This window comes from Platalea leucorodia (assembly GCF_965183815.1).
Source record: "Platalea leucorodia genome assembly, chromosome: 9".
In the NCBI taxonomy this organism is placed as follows: Eukaryota; Metazoa; Chordata; class Aves; order Pelecaniformes; family Threskiornithidae; genus Platalea; species Platalea leucorodia.
The window spans coordinates 43,342,891-43,363,377 of NC_138831.1; the positions used below are offsets into that span (position 1 = coordinate 43,342,891).

Consider the following 20,487-nt stretch of genomic DNA (forward strand, 5'->3'; position numbering starts at 1 on the left):
AAGAGCCTTCACCTGACAAAGTAGTTCCCAGCCTAATTGGTGGCTCATGCATACACCATTTGAAGCCAGACTTTGACAAACATGAGCTTCTGGCTCATGAGCTCCTGAGTCGCAGCCTATTTCCTGGCCTTGCTGGGGTCTGCTTTGCAGGGCAGGTTGATAGGTTTGGGAACATTTCTTGTGCTTGCCTAGGGCTTTGTTTCCATTAGAGACATTTCCTGAGTGGGTCCAGATGGGATTCTGGCTGGAGTTTCCCCTATGCATCCTAGGAAGATGAAAGACAGGACATTTAATTAAATAGCAAATCTTCTACACCAACTTAGCAATATTTAGTCCATATGTCCAATGATAAGAACCATCTGGTAGGGTGTACTGACTGGTGGGTGGAGTAGAGGAATGGAAGACAGGGTTCCTGGGATCAATTCCCAGCTCTTCTACTGACTCACTTAGTGTCCGTAGGCAATTAGCTGTCTTAACCTCTGTCTCTGCTTTAATTTCCCCATCTGTAAAATTGGGATGATGTTACGTGCCTTCTGGAGGGATGTGTCAGAACAGTTTGGAAGTGCTTGGGCATTTGCCACTGATGGGGCTTAGAGATACAAATATAAAAAGGAAAAGTAACTTCTGACCCTAATGGAAGAATCAAAGAGGAGTGAAGCTTATGTGAGTAACCAGACTTAGTGAACAGATGTGTGTACGTGTTCAGAGGTGTTTGGATAAGTATGTTAGTGGGCATTCTGCATTCCCAGAAACCAGAAGGGTGCCGTGATGGGCCCTTGTGTGTGCAGTTTTTGGAAGGCATAAAGGTTTAGCCAGAAAAGCCTGCTTTCCTCCTCCTCATGCTGTATTTCTTCTAACTCTGATATGAAACCACAGCCCCATAGAGCTTCTAAAAGTTTTATTGATGACATTGCTTGGAGAGATGGAGATGACAGAAATTAATTACATCTTTAAAACCAGGGAGATAACTCTTTAATGAGTCACAAGTGTCATCGGCACCACCATGGGCAGCCTACTCACACTGCTTAAGCTCTGCTCCCCGTTGGAGGCTGCAGATCCTTCTGCCCTGTGGACAGTCTCCCTAGCACATGGCATTACCTGCTCTGAGCCTCCTGCTTTTCCCCAGTATCTCTTCTGCCTACACTTTTTTCTTTTAGCCATAGCACCACTGTCAACTGCCATGCCACCAGGCTTTGTATCTTTAGCCTGTTATCTCCCTTCTTTGCATCAGGCTTGCTACCAAACCTCACCACTTTCATCCACAACACAAAGGTAATGCTTCTATTCACCTGCAGTGGCTGGGATGCTTGGTGGTACCCTGGCCATGGTCTGCCCTGGCAGCTGTAGCTTATTTATTTCTCACCCCCCCAAGAAACATCACAGTCCCCTGCACGCTTTCCAAAATGCAGTTTCTAAACTCTCCTTCCTTGCTGCTCTGCAGGTCCACAAATCCACAGCCTTACTCTTGCCTTTGGTTGCCTTAGGGTCTCAGCCAAGCTGTTGCAGTTGGTCCCAATGTGGCAGTGATACCTTGAAGCTTGTGTTTGTGCTTGATGTCTCTTTCCCTGGTGTCCCCTCTTTCACTCCGCTAATGCGCTGCTGTTCCTTTCCTCCTCCCTGGAGGTTTTCTGCTCATGAGGTGATGACCTTGTCCAAATCATCAAATCACTTTACTAAGTGGTCCTGAGCTGCTCTTCCAGGGGTTCACAAACAGGTCCTATCTTATTCTGACATCCTGTATGGGACAGTGCAGCTGGCAACCACATCCAAATCTCATTTAACCAACACTTTCTTCTGGGTCCCTCATTATCAGTTAATTCTTCGGCAGGAGCCATCCTATGTGGCACCTAGCATGTTATCATTTACCAAGAAAAAAAAAATCCAAACCCTGAGTCTTTTTGGGAAAGTGCATCATTCCCTGAATCAGGAGCTGTTTGTCGCCAGCTGATATGCTGCCACTTGTTGTTGAAATCCCAGCTTGGCAGGCCTGCAGGAGCAGGTTTTTCCTGTTGTTTTTGTCACGGACGCAGAACATTGTGTGCTCATGTTGGACACGTTACCCAAAGCACCTCGTGAGCCTCTCTGAGCACATCTCTTTCCTCCTGCGTCTCCTAGCATTAAGCAGATGGTTTATCTCCTAAAGGGAGAGAGGTGGACTTGGACTGACAAGGTTGGATGTCAGGTTGGACTGGAAAATCCTCCTGGGCCAGTGTACTGGGTTGCCCACCAGTCTTAAAAGTGGACTAATGGGCTGAAAAGTGTCCAACATCCCAGCTGCCTTTACTGAAAAGAAAGTCACTGCATCTCGGGGCACATGGCTGGGGGAGGACTACGAGAGGATAGTGTGTCCACATCTGTCCTCTTCTGGCTGGTAGCACACCCTCGGAGCATTGCACGGGAGTCCTGGCAGAGCCACCCCTCTGGTTATGACCCGGCTACTGATACAGCCAACAGCCAAGCGGTGGAAAAGCCTGCGCTGCCAAGCACGCCGTCAATGGGCTGGAGCGATGGCATCAACAAAGGCTCCTTGTGAAGGGAGCTCTGAACCACTGTGCTCCTGGCTCCTTGGCATCCCTCGGCTGAGCTCGCGGAGGCTGGCTCCATGCCATCCTCCTCGCCTTTCCCTTCTCCCTCCAGAGAGGGCTTTCATTAACATGGGATGGCGGAGGTCAGATCCCCTTTCTGGCCGCCTGTCGGCTTTGGCTCCTGTAGCTGGGGGCGGATAGGGGTGGGCTGAAGCAGCTGCGGGGGGGTCTGGGGGATCACTGGAGCTGGAGTGGCGGAGGTGGCAGGAAAATGGCAAACAAAGCGCCTATTTGTGAAACGTGGTGCTACATGGGCAACATGGAAGGAGCGGAGGGGAAACTGCCAGGAAAAGTGAATGCAAAAACTGAGAAGTGATGAAGTCGCAGACATGGGCTGCAACCGTTTGCTAAAGGGTGATGTATCCGGGGGGGGGGGGAGCTGAGATGCTTTTTAAAGTCTTATATTAGTGTAGGAAGAAGAATGGGATCTAACAGAGCAAGGAATTGGGAATCAGGGCACTTTGGTGTATTGCAGTGTCCCAGGGGAGTGCGTTTTACAAGTGGGATAGGCCGTGTGGGAGTAAGGAGTCCAGCATCCTGCACTCTGTTGTTGCTTGCTCCGGCTCTTAGCTCAGTGTCCTGCATTCCCTGACCGCCCGCTGGAGGTGGAGGGTTTTACACCTCAGCTTCTGGGGTCAGGCTTGTCACCACAAGCCTCGTAAATCTGAGTCTTCCCATCAAAGTTTAATCCCAGCAGATTACAGGAAATGAAATTTCATAATATAATAAAAAAGCCACACGCAAGTCCTGGGACTAACAAAAATGAAATTTCATAAAACAATAATAACAGCACAGAAAAGTCCTGGGACTAACAAAATGTTCGGATGGCACAGCGATGGAGGCCATGTAAATGCTTAGGTTGATGGACTGAAATATATACTCCTTTTGCTTGTTTTCTGTTACATTTGCAAGTGCCTAGGGGTAAAGAACGTGTACTCATGCATATTTGTGTGATACATTCCTGGTGCTGCACAACTTTAAAAAAAAAATTTAGAAAAAATTGAGTTTGCAGAGATACAGGGAGAAAGATGCTAGAGAAAATCCAGAGGCAAGACCACTTGTCATTTTGCTGAGATGAACTATTTTCTAGTCTCTGAGATTAAAAACTACTTGCATTCTCCAAATGAAGGTTTCTTCCTCAGGTAGAGACAGTGCCAGCTAATGGTTCAGACTTGGTTATAGTTGGCAAAGAGTCAACTGCTTTTTAATCAGATTTCCTAAAGAAATAAGATGTATGATCGCGCTGCCTCTCTGCACGCGTTGCAAACGTGTGTACAGTTCTGCCTGCCTGGTTTTTCCCTTTCTCTGCTGCAGCTTTTGTATCTGCCAGCCAGTTCCACCCAGAGGAGAGCGGGAAAGGACATAGAGATGCCTTTACAGGCATCATGGAAATAAGAGGGATAAATAGAGGATGACAATTTGGGTGGTGCCCCACTGATGGAAATGCCTCGAGCCTTTCTGGGCATCGGAGAATCCATATGGAAGCTCAGCCTTGGACAGAAAAACAAAACACAGGGGACCAGGCTTTCACGGGATCTGCTGTGGTGGGTGGTGCGTGCATCTACACAGGCATATACGTATTTTTGTTCTGAAGAGGCAGAAACAACAAGGAGGTGGGGGAGAAACAAAAGAACAGTAAATAAATACAGCCCACGCTTTCTGTAATGCTTGAGGAATCACATCACTATCAGTTCATTTGGTATTTGTTCTAATAGCCCTGATCAAAGTGCTGGCACTGCTGATGTGCATGTGGATGTCAGAAGTACTTGCAGAGCTGTTCCATTGTAATTTAGCATTAGTTAATGGGTACTTAAAGTAAAGTGGTTGCCTATTTGATTATGATTGGGGGTTATTAACATTTTTTTCCATAAACAGATGGTAACTGTCCGCTGAGTCGATTGCAGAACAGTTTCAGGGTTCTGATTCAAGAGGACCAGCTCTTGCAAAGATATCTTGGGTGCCTGGCTTTCTGCTTTTGTTGATTTGTTTTTTTGTTTCTCTGTTTTTGGTGTGGTGTTTTTTTTTTTTTTTTTTTTGCTTTCCTCCATCATGCAATTATCGTTGCAGCTTTAAAGGTGGAAAAGAAATAATATACAAGAGCCATGACCTACCTTTCAGATGAGGCTTAATTCTGACCCATGTTGCCTTGGCCAAGCCTGGCTATAATCATGCACTAGTTGTTTTTCCCTGAGTATTTGTTTGCAGCTGTATAGAAATGAACAAACACTCTGCAGCTTGGAGAGCTTGCACCTTAAGGGTTAGTTGCTCAGGAGAAATCTGTGATCAGGCCCCTTTCATTTCATCCTCCAGGGAGCCTGCCGTGTAGCAGGAGCAGGAAGAACGAGAGAGCAAAGTAATATCAGCCAGCCTGGCACGGCTACGGGAGAGAAACAGCCATACATTAAAAGCCACGGCTAACCATGGTGGCTCAGGGATGTACGGTGAGCCATGGTAATGAACTGGAAAGGGGAACTGATTGCTGTTGCTTTCTTTGAGCCTGGGTGTGTGATGTGCAGAGCCCAGCGGTGCCGAGGGGCTGAGCCCCCTGAAACACGTGGGCAGAGCGACCGCATGGGGCTGTTGGAGATCAGGGCTTTTTCTTGTTGGTATCCTTCTGTTTGTTTGAAAAGCCCCTTGATATACTTCTTGCACTTGATATTACTTGGTTTTATTTGCCTGGGAAGTGGATTGAAAGGGCATGGGGTTTCACTGGGGCTTTTTTCTATAAATGCCTGTTTATACTCTGCTGAAGTGCAAGCTGTGCTATTTATTTATTTAGTGCCTTCAAGGTGATAAAGCATAAAGCTCTTCGAACTGATAAGCGCCTCACCCTCTGCTAAGCCATGCAGTCCGTAACCAGTATGGTGGCAGCAAGGGAAAGCTGCTGTGCAGCCCTGGGCTCCTTGGCAAACCTTCGAGAGCTCCCACCTCTCCCCTGGGGTGCTGTAACAAGGCACCTGCTTTTGCCTCTCCTCTCTGCGAAAGCAGATCTGCTCTCACGCCAGCAGTTAAGGCTCACGCCCCTCATCCTTCGGTCCCAGGTGGCATTAGTCTGGTGAAGGCTTTAAAAGATGGGGTGGTACTGGCACTTGTTGCTGCCTGAAGGTGCAAGGAGCCACCCTTGGCTGGAGAGATGCCTTCAGGGGGGCTGGAGAATGACCCTGCAGAAGAAATGGTTAGCAGAAGATCAGGATTTATTTAGATATAGAAATAAAACATTTTCCCACTCCCAGAAATATTAATAGATTATTTATAAAGGCAATGTAAAGTACACTGACCAGCCATTACCTATTTCAGTTGCTTTTACAAAACCAAAGTGTCTATTTTGGGCAACTACTAAAAGCAGTTAAAAAAAGTCAGATCAGTAGTTTTCAGGTAACCTGAGAAGCCCCAGGCCTCCTTCACATCACGTTCCTGCAGGCTCTTCCTCCTTGTGCGTGACCTCCCTCGCTCGTGGGTGCACAGATTTGCCTTGGTCACCAGCTGGGTGCTGGAGCCTGGGTGCATCGCTCGCCCCAAAAGAGCCCCACGGCATGGTCGGTGTTTGCCTGGGGCAGTTGTTAGCAGGTGTCTCACTGCTGGCTTTCGCAAACAGTTCTCACGTTGCAATGTCAAAAGCTGCGCGGGTGACCCTCATCTTACCTGTGATTCGATGTGATGTGAACTCCCAGCCAAGGTGGTGGAAAGATGTTGAAATTTTTTTTTTTTTTTAATAATTTTTTTGAAGCTGTCCCTGTTCCAGGCTCAGAGCATCAGCTTTTCCATCAGCAAAGCATTAACAAGTGGCAGTGCTGGAGACCCGGCTGCTTGCAGCACCGTGCTTGCTTCTGCCTTTGCGTACATGGTGGGCACAGTCTTGAGGAGGGAGAGGATGAGAATAAGCCATGGCTGCTTCCCTCACACTGCAGGGCTAGGAAGATGTCTTTCATCCATTCACCATTCAGGAGCAACTGAGTTGCCCCAATTCCTCATCCAACTGCTTGCATACATCTTTTCCACAACTGGGAAATTGCCCAGGCTCAGTCACCTGAGCAGCCTCCCCCAAGGACCTTGCAGAAGGTGCTAATCCTCAGGGGGCTCCTCTCTGCGGCAGTGATGCTCCTGTCTGCCCCCTCCTTGTCTCCATGGCTCCAAGCTGTCTCTGCTGCTTGATCTGATGGGTGTCTGTCTTCATGTGGCTTAGTGAAAGATGCCGGATTCATAGCACCGAGCCAGAATAATTCTGTTTATCCACAGAACAGGTACCACATACAGCAGCAGGACAGGCTATTTTTTTTTTTTAACCAGTATAACTAATCTGATGAAGAGGTATCATCTCCACAAGCCTTGCATTCTGTGTGCTCTCCTGTGCCTCTCTGAAGGCAGCTAACAACCACACAACTACGTGTCAACTTTGACATGGCTTTAATAAGGTGCAGGGCAGTGTGGGAAGAAGCAAGGGCTTTAATTAGTATTTTAATTGTAGTTTGTCTGTACTGCAGTTGTCCAATTATTCTTTGAAAAAGGTTTTGCTACGGTTAATGCTGATAAGTGGTCCTCTGGGAGGATGTCCCTGGTGGGTTCATCACCTCCTCCTTGTGACTTGCTGGAGGATTGTCATTCGTTCATGTTGTGTTTAGCCAGGGATGCTGAGGTCTGGCACTCTGTCCTTAAACCCTGGAGCAGGAGGGCTTTGCTCTTTGTCAAGGGACGCGTAACTGTGATTTAAACAGCAGGATTGACAAGAGAAGTGTTTGGAGCTGTGATGACAAATGTAGAAAAGGAAGAGAACAGTGCTGCTTGGTTCTGAGCCTGGGCTGAATGTGCTTGAAGGAGCACCTAGAAATTTGGACACAGTGGAATAAGGGAATGGATAGGGACTGTCATTTGGGCTGTTCAAGCTTCAACTGGTGAAAGCACTGAGGAAGCAAATTGTAGAGAGCACTGGAGCATCTGATGATCTAATGGGCTTGTTCCATCTCCAACTTCTATTTCTTGTGGTGCAATAACAAACCTGGCTGTACCCTGGACAGCTCCAAGAAACTCCATCAGGATCAGCATTTAATGTCTGTTGATGAAGGTGGGAGCGGTGCAGGACCCCATGTGATGCTCAGGCATCTCATTTCGATCTACAACTATGCTATTAAAAATCAATGGACCAGAAGATAATGCCTGTACACAAGGCAGCTGGGTAGTATTTTGTGCACCATAGGAATAAATCACATTCAGATTCTCATATTTTGTGTCTGAGGGAAGGGTTACAATCCAGTTTCTATTTGGAACGATCGTCTTCAGTTGGTGCCATGGCCCTGGCACAGAAGGAGGACAGAGGATGGAATGCTGTGTTACCCTGAACTTGGCTTGTGGTTCAGGAAAGGGACCCAGGAGATCTCATTGCCTGTGGCCACGTAAACTGGCCACAGGTCTTTGGGCTCGGTTTATGAGATACTGCTGCCATCAGGGTGCGTTGAGGGGCACCAAGTGGACCGGGTCTATGCTGGGAATGGTGCTTAGTGCACCAATGAAAACTCACCCCAGCCCAGGCATCAGCCTTCAACGTACTCTGCTCCATACTCAAGGCCATATTGTAGGATCTCCCCTCTGCTCTCAGGCTTGTGGTGCGAGAGAAGCGTGGAGCTGGCGCTTATGGCTATCTTCTGTGTCTCACAACCTCTTTGCTCCCTGTATCTGCCAGAACCTGCTAGCTGCAGGAAAGTTTTTCTTCACCTCAGCCTAGCATCTGCAGGAGTTACCAGCCTCTTCTGGAAGGGGCTGTTTCACATCAGGACCCTTACGCTGCAGCCCAGCATCCTACGCACTCTGGTGTTGGGGTGATTTTGTGGCTTTGCCGGATAGCCTCTGAGCTTGGTGAAAGACCTCACTTTGTGACTGACAAGGGGTTTTCCCTGCAGAAAAGGAAAAAGCTACTTTTGATCACAGCTCCATTGAGAAGCATGGCCTCTGGCAAGGTGGTTTTGCCACATCTGCCTTGGATGCCACCCAAGACAAAGCAATTCAGCATCTTCAAAAACCACAGAGGGTGAAAAAACATACAGTTATGGCAGAGAAAATGAATGGGTCTGCTTGAATTTTGGATTAAAAACTTTTTGGCTTGCTTCTCATTCCACCTGAACCAGCTATAGGAGGAGCTGGTGCCAGTGAACCTGCAACTCCACCTTCTCTCTGTCCCAACGCATGCTTCATCCTCCCCAGCAAACTGCAAGTTCTTCCCAGCCTAACACAGTCAAGAGTCAGATGAGAGGCTGTGAATTAGTGTGAAAAGAAAAATAATCTTTTCCTTCACCCTGGTTTTCCTTTAGAGTAAGATTCACGGGCTGAGATGCCGGTGCCATGGTAGCTCCGGGGCGGGCAGCATGCTGGCGAGGCTCCCCGGCGCCGGTGGCATCGGTGTCCTGATGCAATGCTGGCCACTTGCGCAGAAGCCTGCGGCACTGAGACAGCTGCTGGGATCAGGGCAGGGGAGAACTGGCCCTTTTGTTGCTGACAAGACAATTTCATCTTGATGCTCTAAAAGCTCTTGTGACATCCACAATTTTCCAGATGGATAACAAAAACCTGTGAGCAGGGGCGTCTCGGCAGCTTTCGAAGCACTTGCCTGTGGAGCTGCATCCATTGGATTCACATCTGCTGACAGGGCTTAATAATCATTACGCTAAGTGGAGCCGGCACTTGGGGAGGCAGGTAAAGCTGCTGCTGCCCTTGGGCTGAGATGTGTTTCTCACCCTGCCATGCAGAGATGTGGATCGTGGATGCGGAGCTGCATCCTGATGGGCTGATTTCTGCCTGTTCTCCTCCCAGGCTGCAGGGCTCTGTGGGAGCTGCTGGCTGGGTCTGCTCGCCTCTTGCTCAGGAGCCCCTTGGCACCCTTTCATGGCATCCAGGGATGCTCCTGGATCTGGCCCAGGGGGCTGCGGTGCTTCCACTGGGCTCCAGCTTCAGTCCTGCTCTGGGAAGAGGAAAACAGAGCCAGAGTTTCCCACAATCAGCAGGTGCACGGTCCGTGCAAATAAGCAAAGCACCTCTTCATCCAAAGTACTTGTAGCAATGATGTGCTTTTTCTGGTTGATGTTGGGGGTAATAATCAGCACAGTCTAACTTATTAAGTTATGATATGTTTTTTATGAAGGACAGATGTCTGATGATATAAAAAGGAAAGAAAACCCCCATAATTTTGAGGTAACAGTGGTCTAGGATCAATATTTTTTCTTATCAATTTCTTAATCAGTTTCTCTGACTTTTTTTCATTTGGGTTTTGGGTAAATTCCCATGCTCATCCCTGTGTGCACAGCAGTGGGATGCTGCATCAGGGCTGAGTAGCCGGTGAGGGGCTCTGGCGCAGCGGGGCAGGGCAGGTACCCCTTCCACCGGTGGGGTATGATGCTGGGGAACCCACTGCTGAGAGCTGCAAGGAGGACGTGTGACAGGCAGGGTCCGGTGCTGCTCTGTGCTGGTCACCAAAGGTGCTCTGGGGCTGGACCCAGGGGCAGGGCAGTTTGCTGCCAGAGAACTACTCAGTCTCTGTTTATTTAAGTTAATTCATTACATGCTTTTACACCCCATCCCCCTGGCTTCAGCATCGCTAGTTGTCCCTGGGATCGTTGCAGCCGGCTCTTCCCACAGCGCTAAGCAAGGGTGTGGATGCAGACCCTCTTTCATCCTGGCTCAGTCCTTCCAACATCGTCATTGTATTTTTTTGTTGTTGCCTTTTGCTCAGTTATCTTGGTGTGCGAGAGGCTCCTGGCTCCGTGCCCGGCAGGGTTAGGGGTTACCCGAGGTTTGGTCCCCCAGTGCTCAATGGGGACATCTCTCTGTGCAGAGCATGGTGCTGCTGTCCCGCTCCTTCACAGGCTCATAACCCGTTTGCAGCCTGCTGTCACCACCAGCCCATTTGGACTTTAACTGTTTTCCAGGTTTCTGCTTTGCAGTAAATTGATGATTTATCTCTAAAACTTGTTTTTCTTTAATGTTTTTGAAGTCTGCATCTTGGTTTTCTTACTTCTGCCCGTGTTTGCTGGATAAGGGATGTGCTGCCCACGTCACTTTGGGCCTTCAGTGCCACTTGACTTAGAAGAAGGTTGAGGGGCTGGTGAGAAGGAACCAGCTCTGCTCAGTCATTAGGCCACTATCACATCAGTAGTGGCTTTCGTATTACAGTCCCGCTCTGTCCCTTAAACAGACACACATCAACAGCTTAGCTAATTCAGTGGGTTTCTTTCATTTCCAGATAATTAATAAAGACGTTAGATAAACTCAGCCTTAACACCAGTCCCCATGGCGAGCCTCTCCAGCTTAAAGCTTTGCCATATTGTGCCACCCAGACTGGCACTAGCAGGGAAGAGCCATGTAAATCAAATTTACTGTTGTTATTAATACTGTTGTATAACAGTGCTCATATCCAAGCCAGTTTGAATTTATTTTTCAAGGAAGTTTTTTCTGAGATACTATCAAATATTTTACTAAGCCCGAATATATTACAGCCTTCATTGGCTAATTTTGTAATTCAATCAGGGGAAAATAAGGCATTGAAGGTAGTTCAGCATGATTTGTTTTTATAGACCAACTGCTTCATCCTCTCGATTCCTCTATCATTTAGACTCTTAAATGATTTTTTTCCTTAATATTTCCTGTGATTTTTTACTATAAATTTAAAGTTAAGCTTATTAATGTCTTCTGCAAATCAGCCGGGAGAACAAATGCAAGTTGTGTGCATATGTGTCCATGTATGTGTATATAAAGGAAAATATCTTTACAGATTTACAGTACATCTGCCTTCTAGACAAGTTTCTCTGCTCAGAATTAAATTGGTAGCAGCATCTGGTAATGAGACTTCATGCCTTTTGGGCTGCTGAGTGCTTTTGCTGAGTATCCTGCTATAGACTGCTGCAGTTCTGTCCCCTTGGCGTGTAGGACCAAGGGAGGAAGAATTGCTGAATATTCCAGGAGGACTTTGCTTAGCTGTTTTGACCATTATTTCATGTTTTCTCTCTCCTTTTTTTTTTTTACAGGTATTAATTCTTCTATCTCCTGTTTGCTTTCAGTCTCCTTCATCTAAAGTGTCGTGATAGAAATTGAAATTAGATACAGCCTTATTTCACTTAAGGGTGTCTGCAGAAATCCCCTTCCACTCTGCTGCTGCAGGACAGCTGGGTTTTAGATTTTTCTCCCCCTTTTTACATTGTTAGTTAGTTCTTAATAACAAAACTTATGGTCTTCACTATGTTTCTTTTCTATCTAAGTTTATTATGCTGCTGGTGTATTTAGGAGTGATTTGGGCATAGTCTTTCTGCTTAAAGATTTCAAGTAATGCTTCTTGGCTGCTACTGTCTATTAACATGATATTGGAGTTAATGGGATGTCAGCATGTGCCAAAACCCCTCATCAGCAAAGCATGTGTATTCCACCCTGGCATATTAAAACTGAAGTTGTACGGATAAAGCAGGGCACATTCCTACCTTTTGATATGTATAAGTAAAGGCATTGATTTACATTCTGATGAACTCACTGTGATCAGGTCACACCAGAGAAAGTTGCTTCCTCTTAAGTGCATCTCAACAGAGAAGCTAAAGTCTGTATTGGGTTTAGGGATGCTTCAGCAAAGGACGTCTCACTTGGATGTGCTCCTGCCACAGCTTTGCTGAGGTTTCAGCTGGTGGTTTTGGGACCAGTTGTATGGGCAGGCTTTTTGTTAATCTACCAAAAAGGAATGAGATTCTACTTTTTTGTTAAAAGAGGAAAGTGCTATTAAACTTTGTGGATTGAGTCTTTTACTAACACATGCTACTGGGCCTTTGAATGCCTGCCAGATGCCTCTTTTTTTTTTTTTTTTTAATTATTTGTATGAGACCAAAACTGGCATTTGTTTACCTCCTACTAGACAGTTTGCAGAAAACTGTGTAAACTCCCTTTTTGCAAAAGGTACCTTAGTTCAAATTCCTGTTTGCTCTGCTGACCCATGGTGCAGCAACCCACTTTGTTACGAGCCTTTCAAAATCCTCCTGGATGCAGGCAGGGAGGCAGTGTGCTGCCTGAAACTGTGCCTTGAGGATAGATCCTGATTTCCAACCAGTGACAAAAATCTATATATTTTCCCTGGATCAGGCTTTACCCTTAGATTTTTTTTTTTTTTTTTACTCATACATGGTTCTCAAAGCCATCAGGGTTTTGTGCAAATTTGTGATAACTTACGGGTTCTTTAACATCCTCCATTCTTAGCGGAGAACCCTTCAGTCTTGAACCCAGCACATGAGATCTTTTCCCAGGAGCCATATCTAAGTATTTTACTTTCAGATATCAGAGCTAAGCTGGCAGGTACATACAAAGTCCCGCATGCTTCGGGATCTTCAAGCTCTCTTCTATGGCACATGTGTCTTCTGAAAACGTTATCATAGAAACACAGAATGGTTTGGGTTGGAAGGGACCTTTCAAGGTCATCTGGTCCAAACCTCCTGCAATGAGCAGGGACAACTTCAGCACGATCAGGTTTCTCAAAGTCCTGTCCAACCTGACTTTGAGTGTTTCCAGGGATGGGGCATCTACCACCTCTCTGGGCAACCTGTTCCAGTGTTTCACCACCCTCATCGTAAAAAATTTCTTCCTTATATCTAGTCTGAATCTACCCTCCTTTAGTTTAAAACCATTACCTGCGCACCATCACTAATAACAAATACATATTTATGGCCCCTGCACAATGACTATCTACAGCACATTTTGGACCGCATGGCACTTTACAACGTGCAAAGGTGTTGCAAAGTTTGCAGTTGGAAGATGAAAAGAAATGAGGATGTGAAAGGATGAGGGAGAGGTGATACAGCAGCCCAGGCACTTACTTGATAGACTAATGCTTCGTGTCACCCTTACCAAAGCAGGCAGGGAAGCAGGAGACTCCTCTCTCTTGGTGCTTTGTGCGCGCAGAGCGCAAGTGTGTGTGTACATGTGTGTGCGTGCAGGCATCGTGAGGGAATAAAGGTAGGAAGATGCTTTATGAAGTTGTTAGTAGCTGGTGGTAAGTGCCTATTTATCTGTACTGAGCTGCAGAGCCCGGGAGCGGCTGGAGGGAGATTTGCTATCTGGCAGGCTCTTTAAGGATAAATAATCTTGGCTTGAATTTGTGCTAATGATTTCCTAAGTGTGCTGGCGTCTCTTGAGCGGTGGAGAGGAAGGGAAGGCAGTGCTTGCATCTTTTTTGGGGGTGTGAATGGGGAAGGGAGGAGGAGGCTGGAGTGAGGAGGGAGCAGCAGTTGTTTCCCATTTTGGTTAGTGGTGTGGGAGATGGAAAGTTGGTTGAATCTTGATTTCTTTTATTTGTCTGGTAAGGACAGTAGCTACGGGAGATGTGTGACCTGTGGATGTGGCTCCACTGAACATACTGCTGTCCTTCAGACTTTGTACTGAAGGATGTTGCCTTGACAAAGAGGTTTGGTTGATACAGAGTCCAGCACAGCTCTATCAGTTTAAATTATTGAGAAGGTACATACAACTGTCTCCATCAGGTAGCAATAAAACTAAAGCAAAATACACAAACCCATCTCTCCAGAGCCAAAGGCTATCCTATGCTAGTGCAGAGCAGGGGGAACTGTGTGGCAGCCTGCAGTTATTAACCTCATGTCTCCGTCATGCTCAGATCAGGTTCAACAAAATTATCTCAGCACCTTCCTGAATTACTACAGGACTGAAGATTTGAATTTTAACTCATCAGTCCTGAGCCTGGAAATAGGTGTGCATATGCTTGCGTTTTGAGCAAGCGGGAGCACTGCAGGCTGCATTGCCTGCATTCATGCCTTGTGCTGCAGCTGTTGAGGCGCAGGGGGTCAAATGCGTCGTGGTACCAAAGAAAGCCTTCAGGATATCAAGACGTAATGTCCTAGAAGTCGTAGGCTGATGAAAATGTTTTTAGTAAATATTGGCTCCTAGAGAATAAAGAAATGAACAATCCTCATCTGTTTGAGGTAGTTTATCCCTGTTTCTGGGGCATTATCACAAATGCACAGATTAGGCTTTTGCTGTGGTTGTGCCTTTCTTCATGCCGCAGACATGGGGAATGTGGGCTGGGAGGTGAGGATTGCTGTGTGTGCTCTTCTGGAGGAGTGAGGACCTGGTCGTGCACCTCTGCTCCAGCCTTTGCCAGCTGTGACAGCAGCTCCAAGCCCCACTGTCTTGGCAGTACTTTTTTCGGGGGGCTTATCCTACCAGATCAGCTGAGCTTTACTGAATAAGCAGCTGGTGGATAATTTCATTAGTGGCTACCTGTTGAGAAGGACATGTGTGCCAGCATTTTTCTAAGCATGGGAGTTTAAAAAGTAGTGAAGGGAATTAATAGACAAATCCTACTGAAATTCCTCTAACATCCTTCACCAATCCTGGATTTAATGTCTAATGAGTCCTGAGGTATGTATGATGGGAGCAGGGGATGGTACTTAATAAAATGTTTCATTAACTAGAGAAAAAGGGCTTTACTCACAGTAACTCAGAGAGGGTAAGTTTGTATGGTCTTGATGAGAAGACTGGGACAGAGACGGGCTCAGGGACAGAGATGGGCTCCCTGCTGTGACTGGCAGTTGAATGAGCCATCCCGAGTGTGCAAGAGTTAAGGGCCATCCAAGCAGAAATGATTCCTTGTAGACTGTTAAAATACCAAGGCTGGATTTTTATTTAACCTCTGCTAACAAGTTTGCCTTGGATAGTTCATCAGTTTGATGTTGGTGTAGCTTTCGCACAGGCTTAATGAGACTAATCACTGCAGACACCCTCCACGGCTGTCCAGGAGGGGTGGATTCCTCATTAGGCAGATGCAGAAGCATTTGGAGCTGTGTATCTCTCACCATCGACTGCAGAGTGAGCCTTGGGGACATCCATCAGACTTGGTTAAAGGCTGGGAGACCCAAAGATGAAAGCATGCTTAGGGTAAAAGCATCCTGAAATGCTATCCTGAGCATCTTGCTCGGAGAGAAGGTGTACGCATTGACCGCCCTCGTGGCCTTTGCTCAGCATGGGCTTGCCACAAAGTGGCACGTGTGGGTTTTGGGAGAAGTCTAAGCGTATGCGCAGTGTCTTTTGAGATGTGTGTTCCTGGCAGATCTCTCTGGCATCTGCCGATGAGAAGTGCTTCCCGTGCTCTTTCACTGTGCTCTTTGTTGGAGATTGTTGTTATTAAACTTTTTTGTTATCGTGTCAGATAGAAGAGAGGATGGAAGGAGGATACATTATCACAGCCTTCTGCAGGCAGTAAAAGGAAAAAAAAAAAAAAGATTAGAGATGTTTTCAGAAGGTGGATAGACAAAGAGCAGTGGCCTGAACTTTAGGAAGATTTAGAGAGTGGTTAGGAAAGTTTTGGGAGAGTGGAGGACGACGGTGACCAGCATGGCAGGGATTCAGTGCTTGGACTGGAGAAGTGGAGCCAGATTTCTAAAAGGTGACCCCAAGGGCCCAACTGTCTAAAGATTTTTCTGCTCCGAAGGATGGAACTCACTGAAGAAGCTGGCAGAGGGCTTGTGTGGACCAGTATTGCTGGCCATGGGGCAGAGGGGCTGTTGTAGCCCCTGCGCATGCTATCCTCCATCCTCTCTCTTGGGAGCTTGCTTTGCCGGCTGCTTCCCCCTCCCTCCCTGCTTCCCCTCTGGTGTTAAGCACTCGGTGTAGCTTTCCTCTTAATGACCCTGTCCCTCGCCTGGGGAATTAGCAAATACCCTTTAGCACAAGTACTGAGCTGCATCCCTGGCACCGAGGAGCCTTGCATGGCAGGTTGTTCGCAGCTGAGTTACGTGCCACTTGAATATTTTTCTCCCAACAAGAGCAGTATATACGGATTTTCTGCTTGCTGCCCTGCGTGCTCTGTTTTTTCCCCAAGCCTGAGTTAGTTACGGCAGCTTTCAGCACACCCTGCGTCGATCATCATGCTGGCGGATGTGTGTATTTCATGCAAGAAAAGCTTTTTTTTTTTTTTTTTTTTTTTTGAACTGGAGAATGAGTGAAGTAAGCCATGTGTTTACTGCCACTTGAGTAAAGCAGTCCCAGGCTGGGCCACAAGATACACGACTGGTGTTTAAAATTAAGAGAGCAAATATCAACATAGAAACTGAGAGAGAGAGAAGGACTCCGGGTAATGGGATTACATTACTTCCACGCTAATATGACCTTGGAGATGGTCTGCTGCTCTGTAGGTTTGGGGAGTAGTGTATTTGATAACATCATCTGAGAGGGTGTGTGTTTATCTGTGCATATTTATACCCAAGCTTACATATTTGTGTGTATGTGCATGGTGTTTATTCTTTCAGTTTATCCTGGTGTGTTTTATCTATTCATCTCCAGCTCTGCCTGACCCATGGATGTGTTGCAGGTGATGCTGTGGGATCCTCCTGCAGTGGGTTCTGATGCTGTGGAAAGGGTTAACGCCTTTTCCTTTGAACTGCCACCTGAAAAGTGAAAATAAAAAGCATTGCACCCCTAAAAGTCAGTACACAGTGGCAACCTCCCCAGGGACTATATCTTCACTCCTTAGTCTCTGTTGGAGCCAGGAGGGGAGGGAGATTTCAAAGGAAGGAGCTGCTGTCCGCTAATGTGCCCTCTTTGTGGCATTATTAGTGTGGAGAAGAGCAGCAGCATCTCTTTTATCTTGGCTCTTGGGGTACCACACCGAGACGCATCGATTGCTGAGGTGTCTGAGGCCCTGGCTCTGAATGGAGAGATTTCCAGATCAGAACCAGCATTTTGGATACCTGTTGGTGGTCAGAGTGCTGTGGTGCTGGGCAGGCTATAAATTATTAAAATCAATTTTTTATAATTGGCAGTCACAGTAGAAGTGAGTTATAATGAAATGGATCCAGCAGTTTACAGACAGGCAGTGCATGGGGGAGTGGGAGAAGAGCAGGGTTTTCCATGGGGAGCTGCTTCTCTGGGTCAGAATATCCAGAAATGTGTGTGTTGGGGGGAGCTCCCCACTCCCTCTGGACTCTGCAGAGTTTAGCTTTGTTTTAGGCAAGAGCAGTAGTTTTTTTGCCTTTCCCCCCTTTTTTTTTTGAGGTCACACTTCTTTCTGGAAGATGCGTGCAAATAGTCTTTATGTATCAAAAGGAAAAAGAAGCAAATTCATGGTTTAGGGGGAGGGACAGCCATGGGTGATGTGGGAGCTTTCTGTGTGAGGCTGGCGTTTGCTCAAGGAGAGAAGGCAGCCCTTCCCAGTCTTCCTTGGAAATAAAACTGGTGTAAAGGGAATGGGATGACAATGAGAATGAATGCTTTAAGGGCTTACATGGCTATTGAAGCTGTGGAGTGAACATGGTTTCCTTTGAGGCTGCTGTAGCTACTTTATGGCACCTTCTGCTGATGGAGAACATTGCTTGAGAGTGGCCAGCTAGCTCCCACCTGGCATCCTCACTGCAGCTGGTTTCTCTCCAGTCATTCATCACCTCTGCATGCCACAACCCCCCTTGCCAGCTCCCAGCTTCACAGGTCCTTTCTTGTGAAATACAGCTTTTTTCCCTTTATTTTGACACGGTTTGGATGGGAGAAGTTTGTGTATCTAATATGATGTTTAATGCTGATGATCTATTGCAATGTGTGCTTCCTTCATGTCCCGAATCCTCTGGCAATGGTATCACCTGCACCAGGCGTGTTATTTTGCCTGTGCTGCTGAGATGTGGCAGATGGAGATGTCTTCCTCCCCCTTAACCGCAGAGGTGGCCCTCGTTCAGCGAGTTGAACCTTGGTCTGTCTGCTGTTTCCATTATCACCATGACACGTACTTGGGCTGCTGATGCTGGGGGAAGACACCGTTGTTTTGTGGGGTAATGCAACCTGCCCGAGCTGAGCTGGCTTGGGTTTGAGCTATCATCTCATAGAAGGCAGCAGCCCCAACAAACACCTCTCAATGATCAGAGGGTGACCATGTGGAGGGATGGGCCCTGCTGCCCTCTGAAGGAAGGGGCTTTGAATGAGTTGGTTTGGGGCTACTGGATAACTCCTTGCACCCTGGGCTCGGCTCTGGACTGGCTGCACCTCCCTGGAGGCAGATTGAATGCCGCACGTAGAAATGAATCCTTGCTTGTGGTCTATAAAACACACAATAGAAGCTGCTCTCCACATCCAGGCAATTAAAATGTCTACTCTGTGCATAAAAAGAGTCTAATAATAATAATAATGGTGAAGTTAATGAGATTTCAGATGTCTTTGCAAACTGGCCCAGGTTTTGCAAGTTCAAAGATGCGTTGTGTTGCAGCCCCTGTGAATTGGGGAGTTTTCTACCCCCAAGTGCTTCAGGCTGTAATGAAGGTTGAGCATCCCTGATCAGGCAGCCTGCGTGGCGTATCTCTCATCCCAAGGAAAATGGGCATTAGTCAAAATGCAGTCCGGAAGGGACGAGAGAAAGTTTGCAAAACATTCAGCCTGATGCATTTTGGAAGGAATTCAGAGAAGAGCAACTAAAATGATTAAGGTTCTGCAGGGAATGTATTGTAAGAAAAGATTAAGGAAAAGAAAAGCTAAATATATAATACGCAGCTAGACCAGAGTGAAGGGGAGGTGATCCCCAGTGGTGCATATTTAGCAGAGTTGAACAATGGAGAAGTAAAAAGACTATTTAGGATGCTGGAAGGAGAACATGGGGTGCATAGAATCAAATAAGCAATCAAAAACCTGTGGGTTGCATATCTAGATCCCTTTTCCAAAGGGAAGTGGTAAGAGAAGCATGGAAGAGTCTCTGAAATGGATGCCTTGGCCTTTGGAAACTTTTGAGCTGGGCTGAGGGGGCCAGACGATGAGTGCTTGCCCTGTGGTGCTTGGGTAGAGATGTCCTCATTGAGGTCCCTGCCTGGTGGGATGGGGGTGTGGAAACCTTCTGGGCTTGTTGTGCTTCTGCTATCTCCTCAGTGTGGAGGGGTGGCTGGGCATCCCCTGTGTCCTGGACTACCTTCTCCCTTCCCTGCTGCCGTGCTGGTGCATGAAATAACAACCTGCAAGGCGTGATAGGGACGACTGGCTGCAGTCTCCCTGCCTTGGCTGATTAATTAACTCTTCAGATTAATTTCCTTTCTGATTACCGCTTGATTAATTCCTCCTAACTCTACGAGACCTCCTCACCACTTAATCCTCTTTATAAGCCCTCAGAGTACGATGCTTGAAGTAAACATCAGGCACAAAAAAAAGCAAACACTCTGAAATGCAAACACAACAACGCTGCTGGTGGGACCCCCCTCCTGCGCCAGGACCCAACACCCATGGGGCTGCCCCACACCACCCTGCCCGAAGGCCTCCTCCATGCTCCCCTTTCCTCCTTGTCCTGAGCCCCCCTTTTCGCATGGTTTCTCCAGCGTGTCTGTAGCAAATTGCACAATTTCACTTGTTGAGCCTGATAATTCGTGACAATATCCCAGTGATTTGCAAAGGGGGGGCAGGAGGAGGGAGCTGTGTTCAGCAGCATGAGAGGAGGGTTTTTTTCCCCATTGCTTCATTAAAGGGAGCATCTGAACTCATAAAGCAGCTTTTGATGTATGCATGAGCACGAGATGCTGCCGGCACGGCGGGTTGAGCCAGGCGTGAGGGCTCGTGCTGTCTCACTGCTCAGACTGGTGCCGTGGGGCAGGTCCGACAGGCGTGGGGATGGCAAGAACCACCGTCTCTGGAGGAGAGGGGCAATGAGTGAGTGGGGATACCGATTTGCAGATGGCCGGTGGTGAAGGTGATGGGGTCGGAGTGAGTGGGGTGATCAGGCTGAGCCTTATCTCGAAGATGGCTGGCGGCACAGATGAAGGTGATGGAGTTGGAGTGAGCACAGTGATCAGGCTGAGCTTTGTCTCGAGTTTGGACAAAACCTGCATGCAGAAGGCAGAAATCCTAATCCCGCTGGGGTTTTTTAATTTCTTTTTTTTTTTTTTTTTTTTTTTTTTTTTATTCCTGGGCATCCATTCCCAAA

General features: G+C 47.2%; 1 protein-coding gene across 7 annotated transcripts in view; it reads left to right on the forward strand.

Moving 5' to 3' along the window:
• NTRK3 (neurotrophic receptor tyrosine kinase 3) overlaps positions 1 to 20,487 on the forward strand; it is a gene marked incomplete at both ends in the record, with an annotated part of 217,974 nt that overhangs the window by 75,901 nt on the left and 121,586 nt on the right. The window lies entirely within an intron of this gene.